The sequence below is a fragment of the Acyrthosiphon pisum genome, chromosome A3 (genome assembly GCF_005508785.2).
Source record: "Acyrthosiphon pisum isolate AL4f chromosome A3, pea_aphid_22Mar2018_4r6ur, whole genome shotgun sequence".
NCBI lineage: Eukaryota > Metazoa > Arthropoda > Insecta > Hemiptera > Aphididae > Acyrthosiphon > Acyrthosiphon pisum.
Genome location: NC_042496.1, coordinates 18,778,492 through 18,792,625, shown reverse-complemented (window position 1 = coordinate 18,792,625; position 14,134 = coordinate 18,778,492). Strand labels below are relative to the sequence as shown.

Here is a 14,134-nt window from a genome sequence, read left to right as displayed (position 1 = left end):
GTGCCGTCGTGGTATTCGGTATTTGTAACCGACTACATTTTACCGCTACCAATACCAAATACCAAATACCAATACATACAATAATGCTGCCGCTACCACCGGCCGAATTATTATTTTCATTCTGACTATTAACGCTATCTATTGTCAATAAATAAACTAAAATTTAGCGCAGTGAATAATCACGGCCAGTAAGACATCTATACCATGTATAATACTATAATCAATGGTATTACACTTGCCAACTTACAAATATCAAGCGCGAGGCCCTTGAGAGCTTGAGGCCCTAGACAAATGCCCCGTTTCCAACACTGGGTACCTACCACGATTAAAGATACTATCTTTAATCGTGGTACCTACCTAGTTTATGCTTATATATTTTTAGTCCACTGCATAAGTAAGTAGATTGTAGATCGTGTTAGTTTTCACTAATTATAATAGTTTGGAATAATCTTATTTGGTTTTCTAATGCTTGTTGATTGTCTAGTTGTGGCTAGTTGCTTGATTCTTTAAAGAATACGAGTATAATTTAAATCTAGAAATTATTTTGAGCTCAATAACAATTTTGAAAGTTCTGAAATAGATATTCCATTATTGTGACGAACTTTTTTTCGTATTTGCGTCTTGTTCTTTTGGTGAGCAAATGGTCTATAAATTCTCGAATAAAAACGCGATCACCGATTACCTAATAAAATCAAAGCCAATAGAGAAATGCCAACATGATGCTCACGGACAAAATTAATTTTCAATTACCCATGAAGCCAGATTAAGTGTACCAGTGTGAATGAAACCTTCGTTAGGAGATTAAAGACGTATTCAAACGAACAATTAGGAAGTGAAACATATTTTAATTACAAATAAAAGTCAATTTTTTGAAAACAATTAGTCAAGAAATTCCTAGACTTGAAATTAAGAACAAACCAACATAATATTTTTGATTTTACATTTAATTACAACCATATTCAAGTAGGTATAGTTTGTAATAAATAAGTAATATAGGTACTAAGTTCTAAAATATTATTATTTTATTCTATGAATTATGAGGTAGATAACGTTGATTTTTAATAATAACAATATTTAATTTAAAATTTAACAAATCCTTAATCTGTGCACAATATTTTTGGTTAACGTATCTTAGGCTAAAACAAAGTTACGAAATTATGTTTAACGAATACAGTTTTCAAGTTAATTATTCAATAAATATATTTTAAATATAACCATTTTGTTTCTCAAAAATAGTGTTACTACTCAAATGTTATTCCTATGCTGCAAAATAAACTAAGCTTATGACAATCATTAAAAATCATAGTTTATAAAAATCTCCTTTACATTTTGAAATTTGTAGTTCCTTATCTGAAAAATTTTATATTTTTAATATTTTTATGGTTTAAACCCTAGGAAACCGTTTATACTATTATAGTTTGATGACAAAAATGTTTACATTAAGAATAAATATTATACTGAAATATATTTTACTATTCATGTTGACATTATTTAATGTTTTATCAGTTTATTATGATGCTGTGTCACTGTGATGATCATTGATTAATAATTGTTAGTGATAGTTAAATTTAAAATGAGCCGAATATAACAACTGAGTGTCTGTGTAGCAGTATACTTGTTTTTCACGGATTCCTTTGATATAATATTTTTTAGCAAATAATATTATGGGTAACAATTAATATTAAATTATTTAATATTTTTATAATTATTTTCCAGGGAAATTATTGCAAGGTAAGAAATATTTTTTGAGTTATTTCTTCCATTGGTATTTATGATTTATTTATATTTGAATGATTTTTGTATATTTTTCTGAACTTTTTTTTTATTCTCAACAATGTTTTTTATCAATTAAAATTATTAAATATTCAAACTACAATTTTCAAATCCGGAACACTGTTTAGAGTTTTATTGAACATATTATTACCTATAGTAATTAGTTAAGCTATACTATGTGTGGCAATGGTTGTAATTTCCTGAGTTGTTTTTCATCTTGTTTCCGAATAGTTTTTAGTTTGTTTTGATAAATACAAATATTTTCCTAATCTAACCAAACCTTAACTATTTTATTATTTTTTTAGCCCTATGTTCCAGAAAAATGTTTTAGTTTTTCATAGCATTCGGTGCATTTGAGTATAGTGGATTGGGGCTTAACATATTATATCTTTTTATTTGAATGAGTTATGGAGTTAATAATTTATACATTGTCACTAGCAGAAAAAGGTGTACCTACATCTGCACTATAAAATATATCATATACTATCAAATTTTCTTATTATTGACTTAAGTTATTACATATTTTTTTTTGCAGAAGGTGGTAAGTATAAAATGTCATGTATATCACAATTGTTTTAAATTCCGCGTCTTTTTGAAAGACCAGATGACATTAACTAAAAAGCAGATATACGTGTGGCACTGGTGGTGGCGAATTTTTGTACCCTGTAGTGGAGAATGGAGGGAAAAGAGCGAACGGATTGCGCGATTTTTGTATTTAACGTAAATGAGGGCCAATTAAAAAATTCGATGGACGGTTTCCCGCGGGTCTCTGATTTATAAGTTTGAAGACAATAGAAAATATTATCAGAAAAAAAAATAAGGTGTATTAACGAAGAACTTTGTATTTATATTTACAAATAGAGACTACAAGTTTGAAGAATAAAGAAAATCAAGAGGAAAAAAAAGGTATATTTACGAAGAACTTTGTATTAATATTTAAAGATAAAAACTAATATACTTTATTGATTCGTTGGTTTATTAATCTATTAATATGAACAATTTATTTTTGGTATGAAGATATCGATTTCTTCAGATTTTTCATCTTTACCCGCTCTGAGACCTTTCTGCGTCCCCGTTCGGACCTTATGCGCGTTCCCCGCTAAATTTACAGGCCGCGCGCGGCCGTACTTTGTTCCCGGCGGGCCCGCCGCGTAGGTATTACTATATACAGGCACTAGATACATGCGTCGAAATGATCGATTTTTTTATTGATATATTTACATGTTTTTTTTTTTCAATAAACTGCGTTATTGTATTACATTATATTTCACTGCCTTTTGTCCTTCTGCCTCTTCGGTCACGCCGTGGCTTCCTTATATTGGTATTTATGTATTTGTAATAAGTTACACTAAGTCATAATAAGCTATAATAAGTTTGTACTTAGTTAATATGGTCGAAGGCTCTAGCCTTATCATCAGACCTCCTTATCACACACCAACCGGCTCGAGACCGACGACCAGACAAAAGGCCACTGCCGCTTCCGACATCGGTTAACACTTCTCGCCAACTCGGGGCGTTTGGGGGTCTCTCCCCGCGACGCTTGGAGAGCTATATAGTACCTTTTTAAAGTAATAAAGAATATAATATGATATATTATTAATGATAAATATTCATTAAAAAACTATTAAATCACTATACAAATCAAGTCGTATCTATATTAGAATAGAATCTAAGGCGGATCTCATAAACCAAAAATTAAAATACCTTCAAATGTCTATCATGATTATAATAGTAAGGATATTTTTAAATACGTACTCATGGCTAGTATGTGCACAGTACCTAATATAATAGGTATAGGTAGTCAGTATTTTTAATTTCTACACATCATAATTTATACATTGTCATTAGCAGAAAAAGGAGTACTTACATCACATTGAACTGCACTATAAAATATATCATATAGTATTAACTTAAGTTATTACATATTTTTTTTGCAGAAGGTGGTAAGTATAAAATGTTATGTATATCACAACTGTTTTAAATTCCGCGTTAAATTCAAACTGTTACTGTTGTTGATGTAAAGTATAGAAAAAACCATTGTAATATTTTTATAAAAACTACAAAAAATTAAAATAATGTAAATAATACGTTTTGCAGATAATCAAAACATAAAATCTTTGAAAAAATAATCAAATTATTTTTTATTTTTCAAACAGTTTCCTTTTCTAAAAATAAATATTTAATTTTTATAAGTTACCCATAAGTCCTTACTTGGCCGGTTCGTTTGTAACAGAAAATCACTATTTCTGAAAAAAGCAGTTTTTAGAATTAACACGTTTTGCATAGAAACACGTCTTTTACTCCCGGTAGTCGGCGAGGCGACGTTTAGTACGGCCAGCGATAAATGAGCTGCGATTGTAGTGCCCCAGGTGGCGTTTTTTTCGGATCTGAACTATACCTAGGACTTGGTTGTATCTGTCAAAATCAGTGAACCGGATCGAAAACCAGGATTCGGTGCCGTCTCGTAGCAATAAGGTCGAGACAACCACAGAACATCAGCAACAAGGGCTTCCGGATGAAGAATTAATTTCCCGGTACATTACGATCAGATTTGCCGACTATTATGTATTGCATAAACCCGAACCTTTATATTTTATATTTTATTTATGTCAAAATACAGTTGATAATAGAACTGTCTAATAAAATAATTTAATTTATTTTCTAACGGACGTTCCGGCTCGGATTGGTCCATTTTCCATGGACTAATAAAATGTAATTTGCCCTCTTGACGTATGTCTGCCTGACCTCATAGCTGTTATGATATTTTAACGCTGAGTCGGCATCAAGTCGTTTTATATATCTATGGACTAACAAATTTTTTTCTTAAAATATAGGTTTTTTCATTAATTATGATATACAAATATGCCTATATCTAATAGTTTAACCTAGTTTACTCAATTTTTATTAATTAAGCATTTTTATTTAGGTCCAAATACTTTAAGTACGTATTATTTATTTATTTTTAATATTTCATGGATACATAATTATGCTATTTAACTTATCTTTTAAATATTTAGATTCCACTGTACTGTATAATATAGAACGTAAATAGCAAATAAATACCGCAACATTCTTTTAGGTTGCCATTTTGAGTCTTCTTATAATCAATAAAACTTACCTGCACGATATACCATAACGTTTGTTATCATAAAAAGTGAAGATACCACCCTTGGTTGAAAGCACGGACTAAGATAGAGAGGACTGGAAGCGATAAGATAGGCGGGTGACGGGGAGCCGGACCGCAATTGCCTCGGAACCTTCTACCCTTGCCTGCACAAATTCGTACCACGATTTAAGATAGTATGGTTGACCAACGACCTATTAGAAAAATGTTATCACACGGCATACGGTTTGAATCGAAAAGTCACGTGATCTAAGGGTGCCTTCGCATGCAGCGCTCATATCAGTTCAAATCATAGAACAATTAAAACGAATTAAAACTAATATAAACTAAAACTAATAAAAATTGTTATGTTATACCTATACATAATAAAAATATATATAATTGTTGAATGAGAATTATAATATGGATCGACAAAAGTGAACAAACAACTCAATTATTTACAATAATAATAAGTAATATTTCACTATAACTAAAACACATAACTAAGTATGAAAATTAAATTGTATTCTAACAATGTAAGTTTTATGCTTACAAAACATACATGACGTACACATAAGGAATACTATAGTGCAGTACCTATAGCCTATAGGTACAGAGTGCATTTGATCGTCTTTATATGTACAAGTGACCTTATGGCACTGTTACAAAAATACGCGGTGGCGTGATTTACATTTACAATAACAATATGATGCACATTGCACTTGCACATAATATGCAAGTGTTATAACATAATATAATATTTTAATTATACTTTCGTTTTTCAACAATAATGATCGTATTATATTATAAATTATAAAATAGTCTACTATTCTCTATTCGGAATGAGATCGTACCTCGGCGGCGACCAGTTTTCGTCGGGCGGCGGTCAGATATATGGTGAGACGCTTCTCCCACCTAGAAAGCTCGTGGGGCTAGCGCTGCGGAACGAAGCCACGCCCATGCGCAGAAGTTGGTCGCCGAGGTACGATCTCATTCCGATTAGAGTATAGAAGCGCTAGCACCGAGGGTACGTTTTAAATCTAATACCGTCTTATCGGGGATATCTTATATAGGTTCAACACTAAGTCCGTCTGGTGAAACAACAAGCGAAAAAGTCACCAGACTGGAGGATTGATTCCGTTATAATATTACGATTACCTATACCTTGAAATATTAATTAAACTATTAAATAATTTACTTTTTAATTACCTAAACTGTTACTTGATTTAGAAATATTCCATATAATATATTAATTAAGTTTAGAAAAACATTTCATAACATTCTAAAAGACTTTTTTCCAAAAATCTAGAGTTTTTACTTAAGCCATGATATATATATGCCTATAATGGTTTAAGATTTTTCCCTATTTTAATTAATTAAACATTATCATTTACAGTTGGATTTAAATGTATGTATAATTTATTTATTTTTAATTTTGTAATAGATACCTAATGTTAATTCACATTTAACTATTATTTCAAATATTTAGATTCTATCTGGAGTTATAATATTATTTTCAAATGTTTGTGATTTTTATAAAATTCATACAAATTCAAGTTTAAATGGTCATCAAAAAATTATGACGTCATAGAATTTGATATTTTTAAAAAAATGTTACATATGAGGAAACTTGTACTACATTTTATTTTTTTTTTTTACTAAATTGCATCTGTTTGATCCCAGAAATTGTAAATTAACCTATTATATAGGAATCATATCTTATGATTTAATCAAAAATACAAAATTTCCTACTAAATATTTTTAAATCATGATAATTTATAATGAATCCTTTGTTATTATTTTTACAAACTATATTAATGAGAATAACATAAAAATATTATTTTTTTCTAGGGATAGGTAAGTACTTTAATATTATTCAGTATAAGTAGTTTCATAATTTTATTTGAGTGAAAATTAAAAGTGATTCCAACCGAATTAGCGATAATATTTTTTCTTACGTACTTTCTTTAGAAGTTTCACTTCAGCCATGCGTATTTACAATACGCAATTTTTATAATTTTTGTTGACAGCAGAAAACTAAGTTTTGTTACTTTGCGACGACATATTTAATAATTTATCTGTTTGATCCCAGAAACTGTAATTAATGTATCCATTGTTTGGAAATCATATTATTTTATAGTTTAATCAAAAAATATAAGTTTCCAAATAATAAAAATAATTTTCTACTGATTTTTTAAAAATCATGTTAATTTATAATAAATCCTAAGTTATAATATTTTATAAATTATACTAGCTCTCCAATCTCGATGGGGAGATTATAACCTAACTAGAAATTTGACAATCCTTAAAAATCATTGTTTACAAAGTTACCAGTAATACAGTTTAAAGTTTTAAATTCCTTTCCTGAATAATTTTATATTTATATAGCCATATCATATTTTGTTCCAAGCATACAATTTGCTTTACACTCGGATGACTTAAGCGTGCATATTGTACTATAATATATTATATTCTTCAGTATACACCAAACCAATTTCTTCCAGGGCTTTCAATTAAATATTTCTCTGACGAATAATATGGTTAATAGTTACTATCTATTTAATATTTAATTAAATATTTTCCAGAGAACACCGAGCGTATGTTAATTCTTTGAATTTTTTTATATCAATGATCTATATAGTTTATATTTGTTTGAATGATTCTTGGTAAATTTATATAAGAAATATTTGTCCTTCTCAAAATGGTGTTTTAATCAATTGGAAATAACAGAAAATACAACTTGGAAATTAGGAAAACTATTAAATGTAAAGTACTAAAGTTGTTGTACATCGTATACATTATGGAGCTAGTTTGACTCTTCCTGCATGTATAGTAAATAGGTCAACTACACTATGTGTAGCAATCATTATATTTACCTGTATAGGCTTTTCATTATGATTTTGATAACGTTTTCAGTTTGATTTGATAACAAACATTTTCCTAATCTAACCTAGAGTCCCTAGGGGAAAGGTGTCCAAAGTGGTCACCCAAAGATTCAGTACCGTATCACTCTATAGGATTTTTATTTTTGTGAAAACTTCAAGAGAGTATACTTAAATATGTCAGAAATCATATTTTATTATCAGAAACAATTTAAGCTACTAAAAAAAGTTGTTTTTGATTTTTTTTAAAAGTTACAAATTTCTCTCCTTTAACAACCTTTGTGGACAAAGTAGTTGGTCAATGTCCACGTTGACCACCAATTTATGAATAAGTAATTTGATGATATCAATCTTTAAGTTTTATATTAATTTTTTTTAAATTAATCGGACTTTGAACATTCTTAGTAACAAAATAACTTTATAAAATATACGGCATAACATAATAAGCTTTTGAAAATAAAGAAATAAATCATATTAAACACCTATATCATTCATAGTAACATAAACAATTGTAACCAATAGATGAATCATCAACGTATTAACCACTTTGTCCTTTTCATAGTATTTAATTTACTATTTAAAAAAATAGCTATCCCATTTACTAATTTAACTTAAATGAATTCCATAGTGAATAATATTATAATTTATAAGCTTATGTAGATTTCCAAAAAAAAATATTTTGGTTAATTAATTATTATGTTTATCAAATATAATTAATTATGCGGTACACATACCTTACATCAACAGTATCAAAAAATGAAATATTATTGCTCTTCCGGTAATGCAAGTATGCAACGCTGCAATTCTTGACAATGGCGAACCAACTAAACTCAACCCGTCAAACGGTCATTTTTCTACAATTGACCCGTCCCTCTCAAGTGTGTCAGTAGCTCAGAGAATATCCTGGTCAGTTCTACGTGAGATATATGATAGTGACCACTTACCCATTCTAATTACCTTGCTAACCACCAAAACTTCTCCTACCACTTCCACTCACAGATGGAGGTTAAAAAACCCAGATTGAGAATTTTTTCCACACTAGTGGACATATTTATGCAAGAAAACCCACAATCTGACACCAGCACAATCTATGACGATACCACCTTTATTTCAGAGTCCAATACTAAAGCAGCCGAAATTTCTATTGGAAAAACAACAAACGTAGTTAAAAAAAAACCTAGTCCCATGGTGGAGTGATGAAATAAGAGACATAATCAAACAAAAGAACAAAGCAATCAAAAAGTTCCAAATCTCCAAAAGTATCTCTGATCTCATAAAACTCAAACAACTCAGAGCTAAAACCCGATACTTAGTTAAGAAAAGTAAGTCCGACTCTTGGAAAACTTTTTCCTCCAGCTTGGGACCTAAGGCAGACCCATCTTTGATTTGGCGCAAAATCAGGTCACTCCACGGTCACCCCAAGAACCTCCACATAAACATCATAAAAGACTCCGAACTATACACCGATCCCGACATAATATCCAATCTCCTAGAAGACTTCTTCTACCATAATAGTTCAGATGATAATTACAACACAACCTTTTTTGAAAATAACATACATACGAGGAACCAACAATACACATCCAACATCAACCCCCACTCAGACGAACAGAAAAAACTCAACTCTCCAATTTTTTTAGCTGATATGATAAGAGTTCTACCCAAATGCACCAGTGCTGCCCCAGGACCTGATGGAATCCAGTACAAATTTATCCACAACCTTCCTATGTCCGACTTAAATTAAATTATTAACGTATCCAACAAAATATGGTCATCCGGGTTAATACCGCAAATTTGGAAACATTCCATTACCATCCCAATTCCTAAACCGGAAAAAAACAAATTTGATATCAAATCATACAGACCTATATCGCTCCTGAATACCATGGCAAAGATATTAGAAAAAAATCATAGATTCCAGACTCAGAGGGTTCCTGGAAAAAAACAACATTCTAGACGCTCGACAGAACGGCTTCCGGAAACTCAGAAGTACCTCTAATACACAACGTGACATCCAAGAGGAAATACATACAACTCTCGATGCAAAACATATGATGGGCCTCATGGCCCTCGACATAACAAAAGCATACGATACCACATGGTGGCCTCGGATTCTTAAAATGTTGTCAAACTTCATCTGTAATGGTAATTTATTCAACTTTGTAAAGAACTTCCTTACTGACAGAACCTTCCAAGTGAAGTGCAACGACAAACTGTCAAGAACATATGTTCAAACTAATGGTGTACCCCAAGGATCTACACTGTCGGTCTCATTATTTCTACAAGCGATTAACGATTTACCACAAGTTATACAACCTCCTATTAAGTGCACACTATTTTCCGGCGACTTTAATATTTTCTGTAGGGGCATCAATATGAATAGAATAATAAACTATCTACAGGAAGCAATACCAGCTCTACTAGCCTGGGCACTTGTCTCAGGTTTCGCTTTTTCAGTTGAAAAATCTCAATGCACCTTTTTCACCAATAAAAGACTCTCTGGCAACACCACCATATCAATGAACAATATCCCCATTCCAAGAAAAAACTCCATCAAAATATTAGGAGTACTGTTCGATTTAAGAAACACATGGATACCGCACCTCAAGTCCATACGAAAGGACTCGTTTATAAGAATGAACACCCTAAAATGTCTAGCACACAAGTCATGAGGAAGCCACTTCTCTAATTTATTACAAATATATAAAGCACTAATTCTATCCAAGCTCGAATATAATTCTTTCCTATTTATAAACGCTAAGACATCAGTTCTAAAAATGATCGATACTGTACACAACACTGGGCTAAGCCTATTGTCACCGGAGCAAATCACTCCAGCCCTACTCCCAGCGTGCTTAATACAGCTGGAATAGCCCCACTTGACATCAGGATAGTACATAGCTCCATGATACTAGCAACTAGACGCTCCCAAAATAACCTCAAGGTATCGAAACAGATCACAGATGCCCTAAAAAACATCCCATTCTCATATATTATGGACATTATCAAAAACGAAAACACACAGTCGCCCCCTTGGTTATCAAAAAACTACGTCAACAGTGGACTAAGTAAATTCTCAAAGAAATACACCTTACCCGTAATTTATAATCAAAAACTTCATTCAATATTCACCGACTTCTACGATTATACCAAAATATTCACTGACGGCTCCAAAATGGAAAATGGAGTCGGAGCAGCGGTAGTATTCCATGATCACGTCGCCATGCTGAGACTACCAAACTTTAGCTCAATTTACACTGCTGAGGCAATGGCAATTTATTTTGCCCTGGACATCATTAAAAAAAGGCTAATACACAAAGCAGTAATCTTAAGTGACTCACTAAGCACATTAAGAAGTATCGACAACCCCTCCAACCCAAACAAGATCACCAGAAAAATACAGAATCAACTCTACGACCTCACACAATCTGGCTTCTCGATCACCATGTTTTTGATTCCTAGCCACAACCAAATCTCGGGAAACGAAAGAGCTGACGAAATAGCTCGTCAAGCAACAATCTCTTATGACGCTATTAGACTTAACTGCTTTACCCTCAACGACGTCAAATCCATAACGAAAACAATCTCAAACAATATATGGCTACAGGAATGGAAACAAGGCGCCTCAAAACTTAATGAAATTAAAATTATCATCCATACATGGCCTTTTCCACAGGACTACTCAAGGAAGATGGGAACTAGAATAAATAGAATGCGTATAGGACACACGTCGCTAACACGCCAGTACCTGATGAAGAAGGAAAACCAACATATGCACCAGCTGCGGTACACGCCTATCAATTAAGCATAATATTGTATCCGTATGCCGCTCCTTTGAAACGGAAAAACGTGAAGCAGGAGTATCAAATATCATGTCAGAAGCCCTCCACACAGATAACATTAGTCGCATGATGACCTTTTTAATTAAGACAAACCTTTTAAATTATATTTAATCTGTAATACGTCCATGTAAATATTGTTTCTTATGAATGTTACCCTTTTAATTATTGTATGCCAATGGCCATAGTCGCCGAGGCTAATTCTTCTAATAAAAAAAAAAAAAAATTCTTGATGGAAATACAATATGAAATCGATAAAAAATACTTTATTTCAGAACACCTTAATTTATTCGTTAGTGATAACGGGCCTCATCAGTGATTTTAAGGGCATATTCATCAGACAATTGCGTTTTAGTTACGATTGAAACTACGATGTTCCAATGCATCAATGCATTTGATTCGCTGAATTACGATGTATTTTTAGAATATGTTTTTTTCATTTCGATGGCAATACGTATCCACAGCGTTGCATTACCGAAGAAGCAATTAGTTTTAAATGGAAATGGCAAATTATATTATCATAAGTGGTTTATCCGTTGATAATGTGGCGACTATAGTCCCACAATACAGACTGTTCTCCTACTGCCGTAATGGCGTCACTACGTCACTCCTCTCTACCCTCGAGGCGTTCGACCATCGTTACGCACCGTTCACTCTCGACGCTCGTTTATTGTTCGCGATCTTTATTTTGTATTATTATAAAATTCTAACCTTTTGTTATTTTCTAATAAATGCTTGCTGAAGCAAATGCAACACTCATATTTTGTGAATTACAGCAATAAAATAATTATTTACTTGGCGATAATTCAGGCGTTTTACTCACAAGGGTTCCTAACCTCAAACCAGGGGTATGAAACTCCGTGAACTGGCCGAATCAGGCGATTGTGGCCTTAAACACGGTTTCAGGGGGACGTGCCATACGTGAAATAGGGAATGGTAAACAAGCCGCGTAACTTATCCTGCCCTAGTCTTGGAACAGTTTTCATAATATTGGTAACCATAAGGTCTAAAGGCGGGTTCACAACTACCCGTGTCGTGTCGTGTCGTATGAATTGTGAGTTCCGAATCAGGACGATACCAACTTGGTATCAATCAAAATATAATAGATACCATAGGTATTAGATAGATAAGATAACAGGAAACAAATCTACCAAGGCCGTGAACATTGTGATCAGCACGATCAAAAGTTGAATTAATTCAACTTCGCGGTAATCGCGGTATTGTGTTGGTCGACACGATCATATTTTATTATCAAATTTTGGTGAACCAATCAGAAAAAAGGATTTTGCACGACATGGGCAGTTGTAAACCCGCCTTAACATCATGCGTCAACGTGTTACCGTTATCATGTTTTACGTAGGTTCAGACTTCAGATCATAGGTAACCAAGACCCCAATCAGCTGATCTAGTTTCGCTTCTATATTGTTCTATGCCTCAAACCTTTACTCCTGCAGTATACTGCAAAATTGCTATAGATATTGTAAGACTGGATAGGACATCGGGCTTATCAACTGAGAATAAAGTGATATATTTTTCGAGGTTATAATAGTGTTCCTTTATTAATATCAGGGGTATGAATCTCCATGAATTGGCCGAATCGGGCGATTGTGGCCATGAACATGGTTTCCAGGGAGCGTAGCATACGTGATATAGGGAATGGTAAACAAGCCGACCCTGCGTAGCGTATCACGCCGATGTTCCGGGAAACATTTACATAATACGGGAGATCTTGGGTCCAACATCATGTTGGCGCGCGGAAACATTTCCATGTTTTTTGGAGGTTCAGACTTCAGATTATAGGGAAACAAAACCCCAATATAACCTTACCATTCCCTCTATCACGTATGCCACGCGCCCACGCCCCCTGGAAACCATGTTCATGGCCACAATCGCCCGATTCGGCCAATTAATGGAGTTTTATACCCCTGATATTAACTAAGGAACATTTATAACCTCAAAAAATATATCACTTTATTCTCAGTTGATAAGCCCGATGTCCTATCCAGTCTTACAATATCTATGGCAATTTTGCAGTATACTGCAGGAGTAAAGGTTTGAGGCATAGAACAATATAGAAGCGAAACTAGATCAGCTGATTGGGGTCTTGGTTACCTATGATCTGAAGTCTGAACCTACGAAAAACATGAAAACGGTTACACGCACCAACATGATGTTAGACCTATGGTTACCAATATTATGAAAACGGTTCCAAGACTATGGCGGGATACGTTACGCGGGGTCGGCTTGTTTACCATTCCCTATTTCACGTATGCCACGTCCCCTGGAACCGATGAGTTCAAGGCCACAATCGCCCGATTCGGCCAGTTCACGGAGTTTCATACCTAATTTTTTTTTAATTTAAACCTAAGTCACCTATAGTCCTATTGTTCATATTATTTCATATCAACATATTTTACTCAGAACTTTTCAAACAAATCACTAGATTTTTCTCTTTATTGATAACATAGGTACTATTATGGACGTCTCCACAACCGAGTTTGTTCGTTAGTAAATAAATACGGGGTGTTTGAGTTATC

General features: G+C 32.9%; 1 long non-coding RNA gene across 3 annotated transcripts in view; it reads left to right on the top strand.

Annotated features, from left to right (window-relative positions):
• The first annotated feature begins 1,869 nt into the window (after positions 1–1,869).
• Positions 1,870–14,134, top strand: part of LOC115034397 — a 13,427-nt gene continuing 1,162 nt past the window's right edge. For 2 of the 3 annotated variants that reach the window (XR_003839759.1, XR_003839758.1), the window contains exons 1-5: positions 1,870–2,679; positions 3,711–4,714; positions 6,273–6,284; positions 6,728–6,733; positions 7,462–7,473. This is a non-coding gene — a long non-coding RNA (uncharacterized LOC115034397). Of the gene's footprint in view, positions 2,680–3,710; positions 4,715–6,272; positions 6,285–6,727; positions 6,734–7,461; positions 7,861–14,134 lie in introns of those variants that run through there. The other variant, XR_003839760.1, reaches the window with a different exon arrangement.